The sequence below is a fragment of the Camellia sinensis genome, chromosome 6, assembly GCF_055761805.1.
Source record: "Camellia sinensis isolate YWXY chromosome 6, ASM5576180v1, whole genome shotgun sequence".
NCBI classification, from domain to species: Eukaryota; Viridiplantae; Streptophyta; class Magnoliopsida; order Ericales; family Theaceae; genus Camellia; species Camellia sinensis.
The window spans coordinates 193,793,572-193,810,000 of record NC_138966.1 but is presented as its reverse complement, the minus strand read 5'-3'; the positions used below and the strand labels follow the sequence as shown (position 1 = coordinate 193,810,000).

At 27.7% G+C, this 16,429-nt stretch overlaps 1 non-coding gene across 1 annotated transcript; it reads left to right on the top strand.

Moving 5' to 3' along the window:
• On the top strand, positions 1-1,417 carry LOC114308056 (uncharacterized). The gene is made up of 2 exons (XR_014333718.1): positions 1-243; positions 468-1,417. It is a non-coding gene; the product is annotated as an uncharacterized LOC114308056 (transcript).
• The last annotated feature ends 15,012 nt before the right edge of the window (positions 1,418-16,429 follow it).

Genomic DNA, 16,429 nt, shown 5'->3' with positions numbered 1-16,429 from the left:
TATATATATATCCATGTTTATTAACAATCTTCATAACCAGCTCTTTGCTCCATTTTCATTGTCTCCCTCACATATACATTGAATTTAAGCTCATAATCTTCCATTGCAAATTAATCCACCGCAACTGCATTATATTTAGATTGATTAAGTCCAATTTTTCTTGTATATCAAAAGGAGAAAAAGAGTTTTTTTGAGGGTGGTGGTTGAAATTTTGCAACAACTCTGATACCATTTGTGTAGTAGGTAAGGCATTTTATTTATATACATGTACTAGTATTCTATGCGTATCGAGTGTGCATATAATTACACATATTTATCTATAATCGAATTTAAAATCCTCCAACACATAAAATTCTAGTTCTGCACCTTCATGTATCATATATATGTATAAAAATTACTATACTACAAGCACATAATTATTTAAAATTAAGTTTAATTATCTAAAATCAAGTTTAATTTTGCAACAGCTGCGACGAATTGGAGATGGATCGCGTGGGGAGGTTGGCGTCGCAAAAAGCAGTGGTGATCTTCAGCAAGAGCTCGTGCTGCATGTGCCATGCAATCAAGAGGCTGTTTTACGAGCAAGGGGTGAGCCCAACGGTCCACGAGCTCGACGAGGACTCGAAAGGGAGGGACATGGAGTGGGCTCTCATGCGACTAGGGTGCAACCCCGCTGTCCCGGCCGTGTTCATCGGTGGCAAATTTGTGGGCTCTGCTAACACCGTCATGTCCCTCCATCTCAATGGCTCTCTCAAGAAGATGCTTAGAGATGCCGGAGCCATCTGGCTCTAATCGAAAACACTACGTGCACAGAAATATAACATAAAAAAGTACATTGTCCGATTGAGATTAATATTAAGGAGAGATTTCTCTTCAATCTACAAAGTGGACTTGAATGTCCAATTATTAGGGTCTTATTTTAGTGGTTTGAATAATTTATTCCGTGAGCATTTATGTGTAGATCATATATGAAAGGGGGAGAAAAAAAATAAATTGACATGATAATTGTAACCATATAATTTCTTATATTTTTCTTTATAAAATAGACGATCTACCGTTTGTTTTTTACTGATAAATATAATAAAGTTAAGTGATCACAATTATTAGATCAACTTATTTTTTTATGAATGATCTACGTGCAAGAGTCTATAACATTAATGGCTCAATGTACCGAAATGGAACCATGATGGACTCACTAGCTCAAGCTGCTGCATTTGTGGACTACGTGCACCGAAGAAAATTTCATCTCACGCATTTAGAATAAATCTCAATTGTACAATTTTATTTCTATTTCTGTGTATTTAATATTTTGGGGGTTTAATTAGTAACTATATATAATATATATAGTCATAATTTTGTGTCTTAAAATAAGGTCAATTTAATTGTACCAGTCGCTTTATTTTCCTCTTCTCCTTCATATTGGCGGCTCTAATGTGTACGTTGTATGTAAATGCTATGTAGAGTTTGTATCATATATGGTTATAAATAGTTGTTATAATAATAGTCTAATTAAATATTAATAATGGAATATCAAATAAATGGAAATATGAAAAGCATTTGCAAATTAATGGAATGTGGGTGAAATATGTACATGGTGAAAATAAGGTATTTCTCATTTGCATTCACTTATTATTATCTGATACTTTTATTTTTCTCTCTTTTTCTTTTTTGACGCCGTTACTGATCGGTAATGAATTAAAAGATACTATTTAATTTCCTAAATTCTTTGTTGGTTTAAAAAAAGATATTAGTCAAAAAATCATTTAAAATTATCCTTAAAAATAGTAATAATATAAAAAATATTTCTATTTTTCTTTCACACAGGATTAATCCAAATACAAAATATACCTTCATTCATACTAATAGGCTTGAGCCCACTAAGGCCATTGATATTGATTTGCAAATTGCATGGACCACCAAGTTGGAAATAAATTGGGCTATTAGGTCCACTTTTTGGAAATTTGGGCTCAATTTCAAGTTGTACAGATATCCCTTGCTTGTATGTTTTTTTTTTTGGGGGGGGGGGGGGGTTGAACTTGTTTGAATCCAAATTGTTATGAATTTCTAGCTTCACAGCCAATTTTTTTTAAATCTAAATTTTAAATTTGTTGTTACATTTACTGAATTTGATAGAATATTACCCAATTTCATATTTATCTTTTAAAAATGGGCAAATTACATATACACCCCTCAAAGTTTGGCTAAATTACAGATACCCCTGAGGTTTCGGAAATTACATCCCACCCCCTAAGGTTTGTATTTTTATAACAATTTGCCCCCTGAGGTTTATATTTCATAACAAATTACCCCCTAATTTCTTATGCAAATATAGCATTCAGGGGGGAATTCGTAATTTCTCAAACTTCAGGGGGCATCTGTAATTTAGCCAAATCTCGAGGGGTGTATATGTAATTTGCCCTTTAAAAATTTACATGAATTTTCAATCATTTCTCAACAACGGTATAATATGTGAATAAGAGTCTAAAAATATTAAAAAATAGTTTGTTTCATCTACCTAAGCCTAGGAGACTTTTTTTTTATATGAACCAACGGGAGATTGACAAAAACAAATAAATAAATAAGGCTTCATTTGGTAACCTTCTAATTTTTATTTTTATTTTTTAAATTGAAAATAAGAAAATTTATTCAACGTGTTTGGTTTCAGGATTTATTTTTTTTAGAATTAATTTTTTTCCCCGTATTTTTCTGTTTTCATTCAGGTTTTTCAATATTTTAAGTAATTTTTTAAATTTTTAGAGACACCTAACATAAATACATTTAAAAAGTATAATATTTATGAAAAAAACTTTAAAAAATTAGTTAAATGCCAAAAAATTTAAATGAAAAAAATGAGAATTCAATACATTTTCGTATTCTTGTGTATATTATTGATTTTTTAAATTATTTTTTGACAAACTTTTACTTTTTAGATAAATCTAAGTAAGGTGCATATAAAAAAGTTTTTAAAAAAATAGGGCATTACACAAATAGTCCCTATAGTTTGGGGCTTGTGTCACTTTGGTCCCTGACTTTTTAATTGTGACATATTTGACCCTGAATTTTGAATCTTGTTTCAAATAAGGACAATTGAATATATAATTAGATTTCTCAAGGGTAAAATTGTTAATTTGATAAAATATAAACTAATTTGAAAAAAAATAAATGTCAAACAAATATTTTTGAATTTTTAAAAATTATTTCTACCTACTAAAAATAAAATTATGTAAAATTGATAAGTCTTTTAGACATTTATTTTTTTTTTACCAAATTAATTTTTAATATGTGTTTGGATAATGATCATGTAAAATTAATTTTAAAAAATTAATCATGTATTTTTTTATTAATTTTACATAATTTTATCATTGGTGGATAAAAATAATTTTAAAAAAATTAAAAATATTTTTTTGACATTTATTTTTGTCAAATTAGTTTATATTTTATTAAATTGACAATTTTATCCTTGAAAAATCTAATGATATTTTCAATTGTCTTTATTTGAAACAACATTCAAAATTTAGAGTCAAATGTGTTACAATTGAAAAGTCAAGAACCAAAGTGACACAAGTCCCAAACTATAGGGACCATTAGTGTAATTAACCCAAAAAAATACTTAAAATTTTAAAAATATTTGTTTCCTGTAAAGCAACCTAAGAAGAGGGTGAATTGGGCTTCTAAATAAATTGCTAAATTAAAAAATTACCCAAATAATAAATAATTAACAATATAAAACAATACAGATGAGTAATAAATTAAAATTTAATCCAAATATAAATGAGGCTAATAAAAATAAATTAAGTGAAGGAAAGGGAGAGATAGCAAACACAAAATTTATAGTAGTTCGGCTCAAATCAAACCTATGTCCACTCCTCAAGATTCTCCTTGAGATTTCTTCACTATTCGTCAAATAGAAATTATACTCCTAATTTTACAGGTGTTAGTGAACCTTAACAATTGATCAACCCCGATCACTCCAACCAATTAGTTGTGAATCCGGTGTTAGTCATACCTAACCCAAGTGATTTTATCTAAAAAAATCACTCACAAAAATATAACTCTCTTTTATAAGAAAAATGATAAGGGATTGAAAACCTTTTTACAATAAAAAGCTCAAATTCTCAATATACTCTGTGTTAAAAGAAATGATAACCCAATAAAAATGCACCACACAATATTTTAAGAACTCTTAAATATCACTCAAAATTTTCACCAGTTTTATGTATTTTATTTTCTCCACAAAGCTTCTTCTATCGCTATAGAAAAAACTAGCCGTTGCAAAAGGATTATAGGTATGCTCCTCTTCCCTTCTATTTTTCTTTCATTTTAATTCACTAGCCTTTTAGACTAGCATCATTCTTATTAAATTAACACTTCAAATCAATCAAAGGAATAAAATGAATAAGAAAAGATATAGAAAGAATTTGAATTTTCTTTTAGAATATTAAATTAAAATATTTAAAAGATATATAATAAACTTAGTTATATTTAAATCGGTGCAATTTATATCAAAATGATAAATTTTATTTTCATATTTTGTGTCAAATGATTATAAAAAATATATAATAAAAAATCACAATTTATCTCATAATATTTTAGATATCATCAAAATCAAACTATAGAATTGACAATATTCACAAAAAACAAAACAATAAAAAACTTATTAATTTTCAAAAAATTGAAACCAAACACTGTGATTGGTTTTATTTTCAAAAAAGTAAAATTGATTTTCAAAAACACCCAAAAAATCTATCACAATTTAATCCATAATGATATGACAAGACACATATCAACTTTTAATTTCTCATAAACTCAATTATATAAAGTCCTACCATCTTATCACATTATTATGAGTTAATTTATAATTTTCAATTGTAATCCTCTAAGATATATATATATATATATATACTCCCTCCGTCCCAAAATATTGGTCCCTTTTGGGGAATCCAACTTTTTTTGGTAGTACACTTATTGCATTTGAAAAAAGTTGGTTTTCCAAAATTATCCTTTTGATAGTACATTTTTTGGGAATATCAATGTCATAATTGTACTTTTTAAATTGTTTATTAATTTAAAAGAAGGGCAAAATAGGAAATTGACATTATTTTTGTACTTGATTTATAAAGAGGGACTAATATTTTGGGACAATGAAAAATGGAATAAGAGACTAATATTTTGGGACGGAGGGAGTATATATATATATATATATATTTTAAATCTAGTAAAATTATCACATTTGGCCACCACCAAACCCCAACCTCTCCGCTGTTGGCAACCAACAAGCTCAACCAGATCTAACAATTCCATCGGTCAGTCACCACCCGTCATATCCACCTTTTAACAGCCTTTCGATCACTTCATAACCTATAGAGACACTTTATCTGCAGTTGGCCAACTACAACCTTCAATACTCCTTCCGTCTTAAAATATTCACCTATTATTTCATTTTTTTTTATTCTAAATTTTTAGTCTCCTTTTGAAAATTAAAAACTAAAATAATATAATTTTTTTTTTTTTAACTTCATTAACAACATACAAACTATAATTATGACAATCAATATTTTCAAAAAAAATATACTACCAAAGCATAATGTTGAAAAGTTGATATTTTTAAAATGTAATAATTATGGTACTAAAAAAGTTAGACTCTCTTTTTTGGGACAAATATTTTTTTGGAGAATGATCCCTTTTAGTCCAAATTTTGGACTCAAAGGTGCTGTGTGGACATGTGAAATCTATCACGAGTCTCGTTTCAATGATTCGAACAATTTATTTTGCCGAATATTTTATATATTTCATTCATTAAAAAAAAAAAATTAGGTTGATAACTTGTTCAATTTATTACATTTGTCGCAAAAAAAAAATATAATTTATTTTTAAAAATATTTTTTTATTAAAAAATATGATAAATTAAATAAATTATAATTATCAAATTAATTTAATATTTTATACCGATAAAATATATAAAATATTTAATAAAATAAAAAGTTGAAATTATTAAAACAGTGGCCGTGGTGATGCTCCAAATAGCACCCTCAATTCTAAAATCTGATCTGAAGAAAATTTTACTCTAATTTTTTTTTTTTTTTTTTTTTTGGGCGGAGTAATAATTTTGGCAACCAATCAAATGGGCTCAATAGATGCTGTACAGGTGGCACCATCTCAGTACACAAGTTTTGATTTGATCAACAACGTCAATCAGACATATACCAAACACTCTTCCTGGGACGGCCCAACCAAGTATGTAGTTGTAGAGGAACCTACTAGAAGGTACAACCTCATTAAAAGTCAATTAGTTAACATCATCCGCCATCAATTGTACGCCACGTGTGTCTAATTGCAAGATGGACGGTTGTCATTAAACCGCCCACTCGACCACATAAATTGTTGCATACATTGGCCTTGTTTGGTTTGTATTTGAAAAACATATTTTGAGAGAAAAGGTATGAAAATTTGTTTGGTTTGGTATTTTTTTAAAAGATATTTTGAAAAATTATTTTGAGAGAGAATTTTAAAAAAAGTGATTGATTTGATGTGTATGAAAGAGAGATTTATTTGAAAAATTTGTAAACCAAACAAGTTTTGAAAATTTTTTTTGAAAAAATTTGTTTGATTTAATTACTTTTAAAAACTTATTTATAGAGAATTTTTCTCAAATTTTTTTGAGAAACACAAACCAAACAATTAATTTACGGAAGAGACTATTCAGTACATCTCACAAAACACTGGATTGTAACTTTGATCTGTATTTGTACGACTATGATTGGAGTTCCACTTTGAATTGTGGGGTCCACAAGTGGACCATAGTATCATTCTGTATCAGTAAGACACGTGGCATATGGTTATGGGAACATGTTTGGCTAAGGATTGACTTTTGAAACATTAGACTAGGGAGTACAATGATTTCACTAGGGTCTAGGATGTTTGCCCCAAAAAATATTTGATTGGTTGAATTTAAAAAAAAAAAATTGATTTTTTTCATAAATTATAAATTAATTAGATAAAAATAGATATAAAAATATTTTTTTATTTTTTAAAAAATATTTAGCATGCTTGGTTAGAGTTTTCAAAAAATTCTTTTCAAAAAATTCTACTTTCTTATTTTTCGTATTTTTTGTTTTTACTGAATTTTTTTAATACTTTAAGCAATTTTTTTTTATTTTTTAGACATACCTAACATAAATATACCTAAAAAGTAAAAAAATTATGAAAGAAACCTTTTAAAAATTTACTAAATACCAAAAATATAAAAAAAATACGAGAATTCAGTGTATTTTTTATATTTTATGTATTTATTAATTTTTTAAAATATTTTTACTTTTTAGATACATCTAAATAAGGTGCATCTAAAAAAATATAAAAAATATTTAAAGTTTAAAAAATATTCACTAAAAACAAAAAAATAAGAAAATAAAAAAACTCAGTTTTTAAAAAATTTAATCCAAAAAACTAAAACCAAATACACTGATTTTTATTATTAAAAAAAGGGCAAATTATAAACACCCCTCAAGGTTTGATAAAAATACAGATTCCCTCCTGAGGTTTGAGAAATTACAAATTGCCCCGTGAGGGTCAAATTTTCATAACAAATTAAGAGAAATTAGAAGGGAATCTGTATGAAAATAAAAACCTCATGGAACAATTTGTTATGGAAATATAAACCTCAGGAGGCAAGATGTAATTTTTCAAACCTCAGGGAGAATCTGTGGGTATGTTTGGTTTGTGTTTGAGAGATATGTTTTAGAGATAAAAAGTACGAAAAGATGTTTGGTTTGGTTTTTTTTAAAAGATGTTTTGGAAAATTATTTTGAGAGAGAGTTTTGGAAAAAGTGATTGATTTGATGTGTGTGAGAGAGAGATTTGTTTGGAAAACTTGTTTGGTTTACAAGTTTTGAGAAATTTTTTTGGAAAAATTTGTTTGGTTTGATTATTTTTAAAAACTTATTTATAGAGAAAATTTCCCAAATTTTTTTCAGAAATTCAAACCAAACGAACCCTGTATTTTCACCAAACCTCGAAGGTGGTGTTTGTAATTTGCCCTAAAAGAAAAATCATATAAAGATAATGAGTATTTTTATTTTTTTGGTATGTTTGAAAATATATATATATATATATATATATAAATGATAATACATTAAAAATGAGTTAAAATTGTAATTTTTTTCAATATTATGCAATTTAACACGGCTCATTGAACTGGTGTACACTTTATAACAAAATTAAAATGATTATATTTTTATTTTTAAATATGTGTGTAATGAAGACTATATAATTATTTTACATTTTTTTAACAAATTCATAGAATTTTCAATTATTTTAATTTTTTAAAGAAAAACATATCAAAAATTTCAAACAAATAAAATGAACATAAAAAAAAATATGAAAATTGTGTGGGTGATTTTCTGACCACACTGCCCACTTAGTAACCAGCTGGAGAGCACTGGCAGAATAGATGGCCTCTAGCTAACCTGCAACAGAAGTATAAGAATCCCGCGGTGGTTTCGACCACCCGGGGGCACTCCGACGATCAAGTCAGTATATCTCTCAAAGATAAATCAAATACTAAACTCACAAGCTTGAGTCTCAAAAGCATACCTTAGACCCATGGGGGTGCCTCTCTTTTATAGCCAATACAATCATAGTCCCAATAGGAGCCTGGCCCTAATGGACTTAGGATTATTGTTAATCTGGGACTCCCAGTGGGATTAGGATAAACTCTCTAAGAGTCTTATCTTTACCCAAACTGAAGTCTTCTTTCATTCTAGGACTCTTGTCCCTATCCAAGTTGAGTTCCCTCTTCATTCTAGGACTCTTGTCTCTTATCCGCTTATCTCGGATTTCGATATCTTCGGAGGCAACCTCGGCCTAGCCGAGATGACCTCGGCACAACGACCAAGACACGTGGCACCTCGGCTGACACGTCGGCGTCACCTTACCACGTGTTGATACTCAGAAAATATATCCCTACAAAAATAAAGAGTAGTTGGAACCACGTATATATCACAACTTAATGAAATTGTTCTGTAAGTGGAAAATAATACTATACACTATCTTAAACTTGATTTTCTAGCTTACATCTATATAGGGTAATCATAGAAATGGTGATAGTCTTTAGAAAGGGACATTTGATAAGATCATGGGGGCTTTTCCCCGTAATGGATGACAAAGGCAAAACACTAGTCTGTAAGACAACAACACATCCAAGTGCAATTTGAAACATCTTTCTTTGTTGAACTTTCAAAGTTGGCTAAAAACTAACATCACTCTCTTACCGTCCATTCTTGGCGCACTAGGTGGTAAAACAAAAAAAATAATTAATAAAAAATAAAAATAAAAAAATATATTTTTTTGTGTTATTCACTATTTTGATTGACAGACTGAGAGATTTCTCACTTATTTTACAAGGCCAACCTCACTTTCTATTTCATTGTTTCTCAGTTACGCTGTGCTTGGTTGATAGATTTAAAAAATGATTTTAAAAAAAAAATATGTGTAAAATTAGATTTCATCTATTTTTTTTATTTCTCTTTTCAAATATCTCCTTAAATTTTCAAATCAGGCACAGCAAGAGCAGTCAAATGAGAGAAAATGAATGAGAATTAAGGTTGTGTTTGGTAGAGCTTTCAAAAAATAATTTCACCCTTATATTATTTGAATATTATGTTTGGTTTGAGTTTTCAAATCATGATTCCAAATCAATTTCAAATTACATTTTGAAAGCATGTTTGGTGAAACAGATAATTTTTGAATTTTTGGTTTATTCGGATGTCTGATCGGTCGTCTGGCTAGTTGAACAGAACAGTATTTTTTTTTTTGCAATTCCAATCGCCACCTGTTATTTGGAGAAAAAAAATATTATATTTGTTTTTGATATTTTTCAAATATACAAATAATTTTTTTAAAACCAAAATGATAAATTATTTTTTTGAATTGAATTTTAAAAAAAGTTTAGTTATGAATTTTAAATAGAATTTTCAATAGAGTTTTGAGTTGTTGGTTTGGTTATGAATTATAAGTTTTTGAATTAAGTTTTAAAAACTTTTTTCAAAACTCATAACCAAATAATTTTTCCCATTTTATATGTCGCATTAAAAATTTAAAACTCATAACCAAACAAATTTTCTCTTTTTAAATCATAATTTTAAAATTTAAAAATTCAAAATACAACTCTATTCTCAAATCATGATTGTAAAATTCTACCAAACACTACCTTAATTCCTTTCTTTTCCATCAAATCACTCACAAAATATGTGAATTAGGAAGGATTTGCCGACAAAATATGAACTAACCTCGATATATCCCAAAACAACATTTTCTTGCTACAATGAAATTCATAAATGGGTACACTTGATGATATAAATTATTTAAAAAATAAAAAGGCCAAAAAGATAAAACTAATCCAGAATTTGGAATAATGGAGTAGATCTAACCTTCTTATTATGGGCCCACTCCAAGAATAAATCTTAATTTTAAATTTTGTATTTTTGATAAATTTCTCCTTTTTTTTTTTGAATTTATAGACCCACTGTTTAAAAAATAAATGCATTCATTCTATAGCAAATCTTTTACACAAGATCAATTCGGATTGACTTTAGTTTTATAATGCAAAATTTGCCCCTAACTCAAACTTATCACCTCTAATCATGGAGAAAAGTACAATGCCTTTGAATTAAAAAAATGTCATTGCAAGTTGTGGAAACTAGCAGCATCACAGTACAGTAGCTTAGTTATTATCTTTCAAACAATCAGATTATGCTAAGCATGGTGGGAAAAAAAAAAGAAAAAAAAATAAGGAAGATTCAAAGAAGTTACATGAATTTTAAAATTTAAACTCATCACAAAGACCTTGTTTGGATCAGATTCAATTTGGAAAAAAAGTAGTTGAGTTATTTGTATTTTACAAATAAGCAACTTTCTCTAAAGAAATTACCTTTGATTAAAGAAGTTTTACATCATTCCATACATGCCCTTAATTGTTGAATTAACTCTAGATTAAACCAACCCATCAAATAGTTTTCATTGTGTTTGATTTCAATTTTTTGGATTTAATTTTTTAAAAATTGAGTTTTTTTCTTCATATTTTTTTTTTATTTTTAGTGAATATTTTTAAAATTTTAAACAATTTTTTTTTTTTACTTTTTTAGATACACATTATTTAGATGTATCTAAAAAATAAAATATTTGCAAACAAATATTTTAAAAAATCAATAAATACACAAGAATATAAAAAATGTGTTTTTTTTTTGGGGTATTTAGTGAATTTTTTAAATTTTTTTTTTCACAAATATTATACTTTTTTAAATGTATTTATGTTAGGTATATCAAAAAAATTTTTTTAAAAATTACTTAAAATATTAAAAAAAATTAGTAAAAACAAAAAAAAGGGAAATTACAAAAAAAATCCCATGGTTTAGCATATTTTTCAAATTAAACCTCAATATTTTAATTTTAACAATTTAAACTCTGAATTTTTGACTGTGTGTCAATGCTGATCCTCCGTTTATTTCTATTAACTTTTTACACTTAGGCTTATTTTGGAAATATGGTAAAAAGTGACTTTTTGACTTTTAACCAAGCTTTTGGCTTTTTTAGACAAATGATTTAAGAAGTTGGTAAAAAGTGACTTTTGACTTTTTTGATTAATGTTTGTTTATGATGTCAAATCATAATAAAATGACCTAACTATCCCCATTTATTTAAAATATTTACGACTTTACCCATGTAACACATTTTGACCCATGAAGGCAAAATTGTAATTTCATCGTTGGCTAAAAACCAACTTCCCAAATGGAAAAAAAAAGATAAAAAAGTCAACTTTTGACTTTTACTACAAACCAAAAAAAGTGACTTTTGGCGAACTTTCCAAAATAGTCCTTATTTTTAATATACGTGTCACTTTTTGATTCGTACATAATTATTATAATTATTTTATTCGAAAATTACTTTTTTTCCTATCAGCTCTCTCTCTCTCTTCCTCTCTTTCTCTGTGTGTGTATAGTTGGATCTACCATCGCTCCGTCCATGACTCTCGCTCTGTGTGGATCTGCCACTCCCACTCCCACTCCCACTCCCACTCCCACTCCGTCCATCTCTCTTTCTTTCTCTCTCTCTCTCTGGTTGGATCCGCCATATCTCTCTGTGTGTATGGTTGGATCTGTCATCTCTCTCTGTGGTTGGATCTACCATCGCCGTTATGACTCCATCGTTGATCGCTTCCAATCTTGGTCCATTGGCCACTCCTACTAGTATTGCCGCTCTGAATAGAGTCGCTGTCACCGGATCCGCTGCTATAGCATTCTTGGCCATAGCAATGTTCTGGTGTTTCAAGGTGGTTCTTGTGAGTATGAGATTGTTCGGATTCATATATGGAGTGAAGATAAGGCTGTGATACTGAGAGAGAGAAGAAGCTACACCGAATCCCTTTGTCACCGCTGCCACATAGGTTGTTGTAGAAGAAATGAGAGATATGTTACCGTTGAATCTCTATCACCATTGAATCTGTCACCAAAGCTTGTGTTAACCACATAGATTTCAGATTTCTTGTACATGTGAGAAGTGATACAACTTACAAACACCACATTACAGTACATTCTTTCATTGCGGTGAACTTAGGGTTCGTTTGGGAAGTAGGTTGGTTTTTTGGCTTTTAATTTGTTTTTTTTTACTATTTTAGTCCAGGGTTAAAAAAATTTGACTTGTGAAGAGCTTTTATTTTTTTGACTTTTTTTTAAAAGAAAGAATGTAATGATTATGAATTAGATGTGATATTTTGTCTTATTAAATTAAAAAATTTATTTTATTTTTTTGTGATTAAAATAGCCAAAAGACCCATGCTTTTCGCTTCCCAAACGAAGCCTACATGAAGGGAAAGTTGAGATGGCTCTTTGGAAATTATGGCACAGCAATGTACCAAAGCCAATAACGAAAGCTTTCCTCTTGAAATTGTTGGAGGTGTTTGAATAACTATACCTTTCATTTTTCTTCCACTGAAAATTACTTACAAATCTCTGTTGAAGATCTCTGTCCGTTGAAGATTTTTCATAGATCCATTGAATCCATTGAATCTCTAACACCGATCTTCACCGATTGTCCATTGAATTAAATAAAGGTGATTTTGGAATAAAATAATTATAATAATTATGGATGAATCAAAAAGTATTAAAGTGTAAAAAATTAACAGAAAAAAGTATTAAAGTGTAAAAAATTAACAGAAACAGATAGAGGGTCAATATTGAGACACGGTTAAAAATTTAAAGTTTAAATTGTTAAAATTAAAATGTTGGGTTTAATTTGAAAAACACGCTAAATTTTAGGATTTTTTTTGTAATTTTTCTAAAAAAAATAAAATAAAAAGTTTTAATTTTTTAAAAAGTAAATTCAGAAAACTCAAACAAAAAAAAGTTGATTATTACTTTGGAAAATGTCAGATAAATTAAATAGGAATTAAAAATTTATTACAAATCAATTAAAAATTATTCTTTCGAGACATAGTCCTCACTTGCATCTTATTCATTTATAATTAATTTTTCACTTTGTGCAACAAAAATAAAAACAAAAAACTGTTTTTGGGAATGTCAACTAAATTTTTAAAGGACAATTTTATCCTTCATACTATGAGAAATTAGATTGTGTTCCTTTAGTTGTATTAAGAAGGACTTCACTACGCTACAAGGACAATATGATAATTTCTTATCAAAAAGCAAAAGTTTGACTCCATAACCAAAATAATAATTTTAATTTTTTTAACAATTATCAAGCACACAAACTTCTTTATATTTCAAAAAATTAAATAAAATAAAAAATATTTAAAAGGCAATTGCTAAATCTACCTAATTATAAATCTATATGATTCAATTAAGAACTCAAATATTTGTGATGGTGGTGGACCCAACAATGGATCTCATTTCAAAGTCTTTAGCAATTAGTTTTTCTCATCAATTGGTTATTAGTTTATTATTAGACCATATATAAGCTGAGCACTCATTCCAAAGACTTTATTTATTTACTGTTATTTTATTCCGAAGCCTTTATTAATAGAAAAATGTTATAGGTTATAAATTTTCTATCAAATAAATGATCAAATATCTTATATGAGAGTAGGTCTACAAAATTACAGACCCTACGTTCATGTGAGACATTTAATTATTTATTTAATAAAAAATTTAATATTTTTAATGTCACCCTTATTAATAATTAATTTTTTTCACATTAAGGTATATATAAGCTTTTACTAACACGTGAATCATGTGATTTTTGGTGGATATTATCTTTTTCTTTTCATGGATTGAAGATTTTGTCATTAGCATAGAACAAAGCATAAGCATAAAAGTGGAGGACATGTCTACAAATAGTATGGTCATTATACACCCCAAAACAATAATTAAAGAGTGCTCATCTCTCCAATTTTTGGCTCTAAAATATACAATTTTCTTATCTCTTATTATTATTTTTTTAGTTTATTTTATAAATGGGTAGGGTGGGGTCAGTTGGAAAGATCAGCCAAATTTCTTATTCCAAGTTTTGTCAAAAATTAAATGAATTCAAAATCTCAATTCAATTTAATCGTATGACTTAAAATATTTTTTCAAGTCTTAAAAATATAAGACTCGATTGATCAGGCCATTAGACTTTGACCACCCCAAATTAAAATGTCATTATTACATTATTTTAGTGAAAAGTCTTGTATAAAAGTTCTATACAAATAAAATCTTCTTATAATTTGTCATTGCGTATATCAAAATTGTTTCTATAGATTACTTTTGTTGGGTTGTCTAGAGACATATGTTAGATCAAGTTAGATGATAAGCACAAGATGCCACCAACAAACTCCATATGCTATACCATTACGAAATTGTTGCTTCTATGTTTTTCACATTATAATAAGCCCGCCAATGCCAATTTGATCACTAATCTTATAGTTAATTTGAGCACTTGCAAGTTGCAATTAGAAACAAAGATTAATCAAGGCCACAAGCATAGTACAATGGAAACGATAGTTTAATAGTGCAAAACAAATTATCTTAGATTATTAGTAACTTAAAAAAATAAATATTAAAATTTGATTTAATTAAAAGGTCCTATTAACACGTGTCACAAAATTTTAAAATATTATACACTTTGCATTAAAGTGTGCATGGTAAATAACACATAAATTTTTCAAGCCTTATTAATATTGTCTTTAAGGTATATATTAACAAAATCTTTAATTGAATTAAAAGTAAATTTAAATATACAAATAATTTTTACAGAATTGTGAATTCAGAACCTTTTGTTTCGCATATATGTCCATAAAACAATCCCATTATTCAAACCAATAAATTTTTGCCACTACATTTTCCTACAATTTTGGGTTATCTATTAGGCCCCTACACTCCCATACCAGCCCAACTAGAAAACAAAAATTAGGAAATCATTTTGTGTCTACTTATTTAGAACCATTTGGGCCAATAAAAAATCTACCCAAAAAGAAATACTAAAAAATAAAAAAATAGAAAATTTTTACCAAATTCACATTTTGAAAATCTCATTTTTGTAGACTGTATTTTTATATACAATTTTATTGGAGAATCTCCACATTCTATTTTAAGAATAATTAAAATAAAATATAAAAAATACTCAGCTACTTTCAGATGTTGGATCAATATCATGATGTCAGAACTTTTTTTTCTTACATAATCATCTTCCCATCAAATAATCCAAAACCATGATATCACACAAGCCCAAAAATCCCCAGTCATACATTACCATTTACCCCAAATATATTTTTTTTTCCTCTTTCTAATTTTTGAATTAATTCCACTTATTATATTTTTCTATCTCATTTATAAAATATCAATTTCATCTATTTGATCACGCACGTACAAATTTATGTGAATTAATAAGATATAATTGTACAAATTAGTTGCGAAAAAATCAGTTTAAACAATTTGACATAGGTTTAGTTGTATGATTAAATTATTAAAATTTTAAAATATTTTTTTTACCATTAAATTAGATATCAATAGCTAGTAATTTGTATAATTATCTCTAATTAAATTACAAGAATTGAAATAAAAAAATTATAATTAAATAAATAACATTAATAATTTAAAAATAAAACAAAAAATAATAATAGTTTAAGAAATTAAAATCAAATTAATTTTATTTTGTTTTTATTTTAATTTTTAATTTTTAATTTTTTGTGTTTTTTAACGACATGTGTTTAGAATGTCAATCACAATTCACAAAGGGTGGAGGCACGTCACTCGTGTGGGGCCACTCTCCGACAGTGATGATGATTCTTCTTAACCAAACTCGTAATTTCTCTGTATTTTGGGGTTAAAATTTAAATAAATAAAAATTGAGGGAATACAAAAAAAAAAAATTTACAGTGGCATTTCTGTAGATTCCAAGAAGATTAATCACTGGACTCACCTAATCATCTCTCTTAAACCTC